This window comes from Leucoraja erinacea, chromosome 15 (genome assembly GCF_028641065.1).
Source record: "Leucoraja erinacea ecotype New England chromosome 15, Leri_hhj_1, whole genome shotgun sequence".
NCBI classification, from domain to species: Eukaryota; Metazoa; Chordata; class Chondrichthyes; order Rajiformes; family Rajidae; genus Leucoraja; species Leucoraja erinaceus.
The window spans coordinates 34,717,878-34,723,877 of NC_073391.1; positions in this window are offsets into that span (position 1 = coordinate 34,717,878).

The window sequence follows — 6,000 nt, forward strand, 5'->3', positions numbered from 1 at the left end:
AATTAGAGAGGGGGATGGGATTCAAGATGGCCTGTAAGGGGATAGGAGAGGAGGGCGAGAGGAAGGAGTGGACACTGGGAAAGGTGGTGCTGGAAGGAGAGGGGGCAGAGGGAGATAAGGATATAATTGGTGTGACTGAGACGGACAGGAGGAAATGGGTTGGAGCTGAGGAGAGAAAGCAGAGACCGGTGGAATCTCAGGCCAGCAGTGCTTTCAGCGGTACTGCTACATTATTGCCACGTGTACCCAGATACAGTGAAAATACCTTGTCTGTGTGCTATCCAGTCAAATCACATTGCACACCGGTACAACCCGTACACAAGGACAAGGAGTGCAAAGACTGCCCGTCACTCAAACACAAATTAGGTTGGCACAGTGACAGATACAGCGAAAATACCTTGTCCGCTGCTATCCAGTCAAATCACATTGCACACCGGTACAACCCGTACACAAGGACAAGGAGTGCAAAGACTGCCCGTCACTCAAACACAAATTAGGTTGGCACAGTGACACGGCGGTAGTGCCGCTGCCTCACAGCGCCAGAGGCCCGGGTCCATCCCTGACCTCGGGTGCTGTCTGTGTGGAGTTCGCACGCTCTCTCCGTGACCGGCTGGGGGTTCCTCACACATCCCAAAGACGAGCCGGTTTGTAGGTTAATTGGCCCACTGTAAATTGGACCCTCTTCAATCAGTCTGAAGAATGGTTCCAAACGGGTAATCAATGATCGGCACGGACTGGGTGGGCCGAAGGGCCTCTTTCCGTGCTGTATCTCTAAACTCGCTAAATTAAACTAAACTCTTCCAGGCAATGCATCCCAAATCCAGAGACTATACAAAGAAACACCTTCTCCCCTTTCCTATAACACAAAGCGGTACAACACTGGTACTGGCCCTTCGGCCCACAATGTCTGTGCCCAACATGATGCCAAATAAAACTCACCCCCTCTGCCTGCATAATCCATATCCCTCCATTCCCTGCATGTTCATGTGTCAATGCCAAAACCTTTCCAACACCACTATCCGTGTCCTTGTTCACTGCTCTCCAGCCTCACGGACTTCTATTCGCTGCACCACAAAATCACCATTCAATACTCTGACCCCTCCCCTAGATCTGAACTCTTTGGAGATCAATGATCCCAGATTTCCAAACACATTCTGGCAAATATTCCCACAGCAAGTTCCCTCACCGTGTGGTTCCACACACTCACTGCACGTAATCTCTGCCTCTCTATGTATCGTCCAGACTCCCTCTGCCTCAGTACCTGCTCTTGACCTACCCATTTTCTCCAGAGCTACTGCCTGAGTTACTCCAACACTCATAAGGTCATAAGTGATAGGAGCAGAATTAAGCCATTCGGCCCAACGTCTACTCTGCCATTCAATCATGGCTGATCTATCTCTCCCTCCCAATCCCATTCTCCTGCCTTCTCCCCATAGCCCCTGACTCCCGTACTAATCAAGAATCTATCTACATCTGCCTGAGAAATATCCATCGACGGCCTCCACAGCCTTCTTTGGCATAGAATTCCACAGATTCATCACCCTCTGACTAAAGACATTCCTTCTCATCTTCCTATAGGAACGTCCTTTAAATCTAAGGCTGTGGCCTCTGGTCCTGGACTCTCTGTTCCTGCTCAGCCTGAAAGCCTCTACTCGCTCTTTTTCTTTCTGTCCAAACTTCCCTGTATTGAGTCTCATCAAGAGTTTCCACCTCTCTGTCCGGCACCGAGTCCACAGATGTCCTCTCCTCACCAGGCTGTCAGAGACTCACACACACTTGCACTCTCTCACCCACACGCTCACAAATACTCATTCACACACAACCACTCAAACGCAATTACACAGTCACCCACACCCACTCTGCACACACGCTCATTCACACACTCTCGCACACACACACACACACTCTCACACACACTCACAAATACTCATTCACACACACCACAAACTCACATACGCATGCACCTGCGCACACAGTCACACACACACACACACACACACACACACACACACACACACACACACACACACACACACACACACACACGCTCACACTCACACATACTCACAATTATTCACACACACACTCTCCCAGACACTCACACACAAATACTCATTCACACACACATGCACAAACACACACTCTCACTTTGTTTCTCAACAATTCCCTCAACAATCAGATGGCTTCAGAGGGTAAAGTGTCAGAACCCCGTTACCCAGGTTGGAAATGTCAAAGACTTACTGACACAGGTTGAAGGTGAGAGGTTTACCAAAGTTTAAAGGAGATGTGCAGGACACGTATTTTTACACAGATGGTGGTGGGGTCTGGAACGCGCTGCCAGGATGGTGGTGGAGGCAGATACCATAGTGGTGTTTAAGTGGTTTATGGATAGGCACATGGATATGCAAGGTGTGGAGGGATATGGATCGTGCAGGCAGAGGAGATTTATTTAACTTGGCACAATAACAACATTTAAAAGACATTTGGACAGATACATGGGTAAGAAAGGTTTAGATGGATATAGGTCAAACACGGGCACGTGGGGCTAGTGTAGATGGGGCACCTTAGTCGGCGTAGGCGAATTGGGCCGAAGGACCTGTTTACACGCTGTATCAATCTCAGTTTAGCACAGACTGTGTGGGCCGAAGAGCCTGCTGTACTGTTCCACGCTGTGGGTAGCGGCACCGAACGGGCACCAGGGCCGGAGATGTCCGGGCTACTGACTCGCCCTCTGCCCGGCAGGGTGGGCAGTAGGCGGCGGATGTCAGGGCGGCCCAGGGCCCAGGGCCGCTCTCCCGGGCTCCGAGCCGCGGGCAGGGCTGCCTGTTCACGCCGACCTCCTCTCCGTCTCCATCTATCAGGGACGCTGACAGGCAGATCCATCTTGCCGGGGCGAGTAGAGAAGCTGTAATTAACCTGGCCAGCGGCCGGCCTGATGCCGCTGACATCCTTTATTGCTTCCGCGGCCCGGGACTCAACCTCTGATGGATTCTGGCAGCTGCTCGCTGACGGCATCCCCCCCCCTCTCCCAAGCCCTCCCCTCCCAAGCCCTTCCCTCCCCTCCTCTCCACTCTCCACCCCCGGGCAAGGCCAACCTTGACCCCGGCCCCCGTGTCCGGCATCATCCCCCCCAGCAGCAAAACGAACGGGTCGTTTAGCTCATTGAGAGAGAGCGGTACCGAGTGCTGGAGCAACTCAGCGAGTCGGTCTGGCAGCGTCAGTGGAGGGGATTGACAGTGGAGGTTTCGGGTCGGGAGATGGGGGGGGCGGGGAGGGCGATGAGCGGAGACCGGGACTATTGGGTCACATTCAACAGAAGCCTCCCGAAAGGTGAATGGGAGGAAGGTACAAGGAATTGTAGGTGCTCATTTATATACATAAAGGCACAGTGTGCTAGAGTCAATCAGCGGGTCAGGCAGCATCCGTGGAGGACATGAATAGGTTACGTTTCAGGTGCGGACCCATCTTCAGACTGATTGCGGTGGGGAGAGAGGAAGCTGGAAGAGAGGAGGGGGCATGACAAAGCCATGCGAGTGATAGGTGGATATGGGCGAGGGGGATGGGGTTGATAGGCAGGTGGTTGGACTGGGGCCAGCGGTGAAAAGACAGAAGGTGTGAGATAAGGATGAAGAAGTCTGAGAAAGGGTGTGGAGGTGGGGAGACTGGAAATAGGGAATGATGTTGGGTGGCTGGCACAGCTCGATGGGCCAAAGAGCCTCCTCCCAGTCTGTGAGGTCCTGATTGGGGCCAAGGCAGGCCCTCCGCCCTCTCACCGACTGGTTTCCTCGTGATCTGGTGTGGCAATCCATCGCAAGGTTGCAGATGTAGGTGGACATCAACAACAAGGGGAAACAGTGAAAGCCCTGGATTGAGTGGATGTAGAGAGGATGTTTCCACTAGTTGGAGAATCTAGGAGATGAAAAGGAATTTCTTTAGTCGGAGGGTGGTGAATCTGTGGGATTAATTGTTACAGACAGCTGTGGAGGCCATCAATGGATAATTTTATGATGGAGATTGACAGATTCGAGTGTGTCAGGGATTATGGGGTGAAGGCAGGAGATTAGGGTTAAGAGAGAAGAATAGAACAGCCATGATTGAATGGAGGAGTAGACTTGATGGGGCAAATAGCCTAATTCTGCTCCTAGAACATATGAACAAGGGACTAAGTCCTCCAATATGCATGCTTGCACTCCCCCCCCCCCCCCCCCCCCTCCCACCACATCTAGTGCCCTGGGGGATGCTCAGACACCTGGTGCCCTGATACCTGGTCCCAGGACAGGTTCCCCTCAACACCTACCCCCCCCCCCCTTGACACCTGCCCCCCCCTTGACACCTTCCCCCACCTTGACACCTGTCCTCCCCAACCCCCCCCCCCCCAACGATACCTGGCCCATGGAACGTTTCTTGCCCAGACTCCTGCCCCGTAGACCCCTTCTCCTTGGTTCCCCTTCCCTTGTCCAGATGTCTCTGTTTCTTCCAGTGGTCATAGAAACATAGAAAATATGTGCAGGAGTAGGCCATTCGGCCCTTCGAGCCTGCACCGCCATTCAATGTGATCATGGCTGATCGTCCAACTCAGTATCCCGTACCTGCCTTCTCTCCATACCCTATGATCCCTTTAGCCACAAGGGCCACATCTAACTCCCTCTTAAATATAGCCAATGAACTGGCCTCAACTACCTTCTGTGGCAGATAGAAACATAGAAAATAGGTGCTGGAGTAGGCCATTAATAGTTGCAGAAGTAGGCCATTAATAGTTGCAGAAGTAGGCCATTAATAGGTGCAGACCGACCGGTCACAGTGGCTGCTGTTGAGATGAGGAGACTATACTTCCACTAGCCCGCTGCCAACATCCATATCCCGTGGTCTCTTCTGAAGACTGATTCATTAACACTCGTTTTAAATTTACTTCCACAGGTTCCCATTGATTCCCGCTAAATCCCTTTTATTCCGATTGGTTTCTATTGATTCCGGCTAATTGGCAGTATTATTGTCAGATGTAAGAGTACAGTATGGTATAGGTACAATGAAATTCTTGCATGAAGCAACATCGCAGGCACATAGACAGGCAATGCATAGAAACATGTACTTGTCCAAATGTCTTTTAAATGTTGTTATTGTACCTGCCTCAACATCCTCCTTTGGCAGCTCGTTCCTTACACCCTCCCCCCCCCCCCCCCCCCCCCCCCCCCCCCCCCCCACCCTTTGTGTGTGAATAAATCGGCCCTTAGGTTCCTTAAAAGCACGGAGAGTTGCACCTTCTCTGTCTGAAGCAGGTGACGTCTTATTATTAAATCATGACCTCTGGTCTAGGCATGCATAGGAGAAACATCCTCTTCTCATCCACACTCTGAACCCTCCAGGGTAAAACCCAATGTGTTTAAATTCAACTCTGCAGATGTACAGTGGAGGACATGTTGACAAGTTGCATCACGAGTTGGTTCAGCAACTTGAATGCCCTGGAGTGAAGGAGACCACAGAGAGTGGTGGACACTGCCCGTCCATCACAGGTACTGACCTCCCCACCATCAAAGGGATCTACAGGAGGTGCTGCCTCAAAAAGTCAGCCAGCATCATCAAAGCCCCACACCACCCTGGCCACGCTCTCATCTCACTGCTACCAGAGGTCCTGATTTACAAATAAAGGGACCATCTGATTCAGACAGAGAAGGGGCAACATTTTGGGGTTTTTTTCTAGTTTCACAACCTGTTATTGTGGTATTTGATTGTTTATTTTTCTATTATTATATTAGTTTGTGTGGTTACAGGTCTGTAAAGTAGCATCAAGTAAGAATGTCATTGTTCTGTTGTCAGTACAAATGACATTTAAACACTCTTGGCTGTTGATTGTTGACATTCATTCTCAATCATCTACACTCCAGGTGGTATAAGAGAGCCTGATCTAGCTATTTTCATAAAGCAACCTGTCTATTTTCAGGTGCTACTTGAGTACACATTGTCTGTAGTGTCTCATTCCATTTATTTAATCTGGAGACCGAT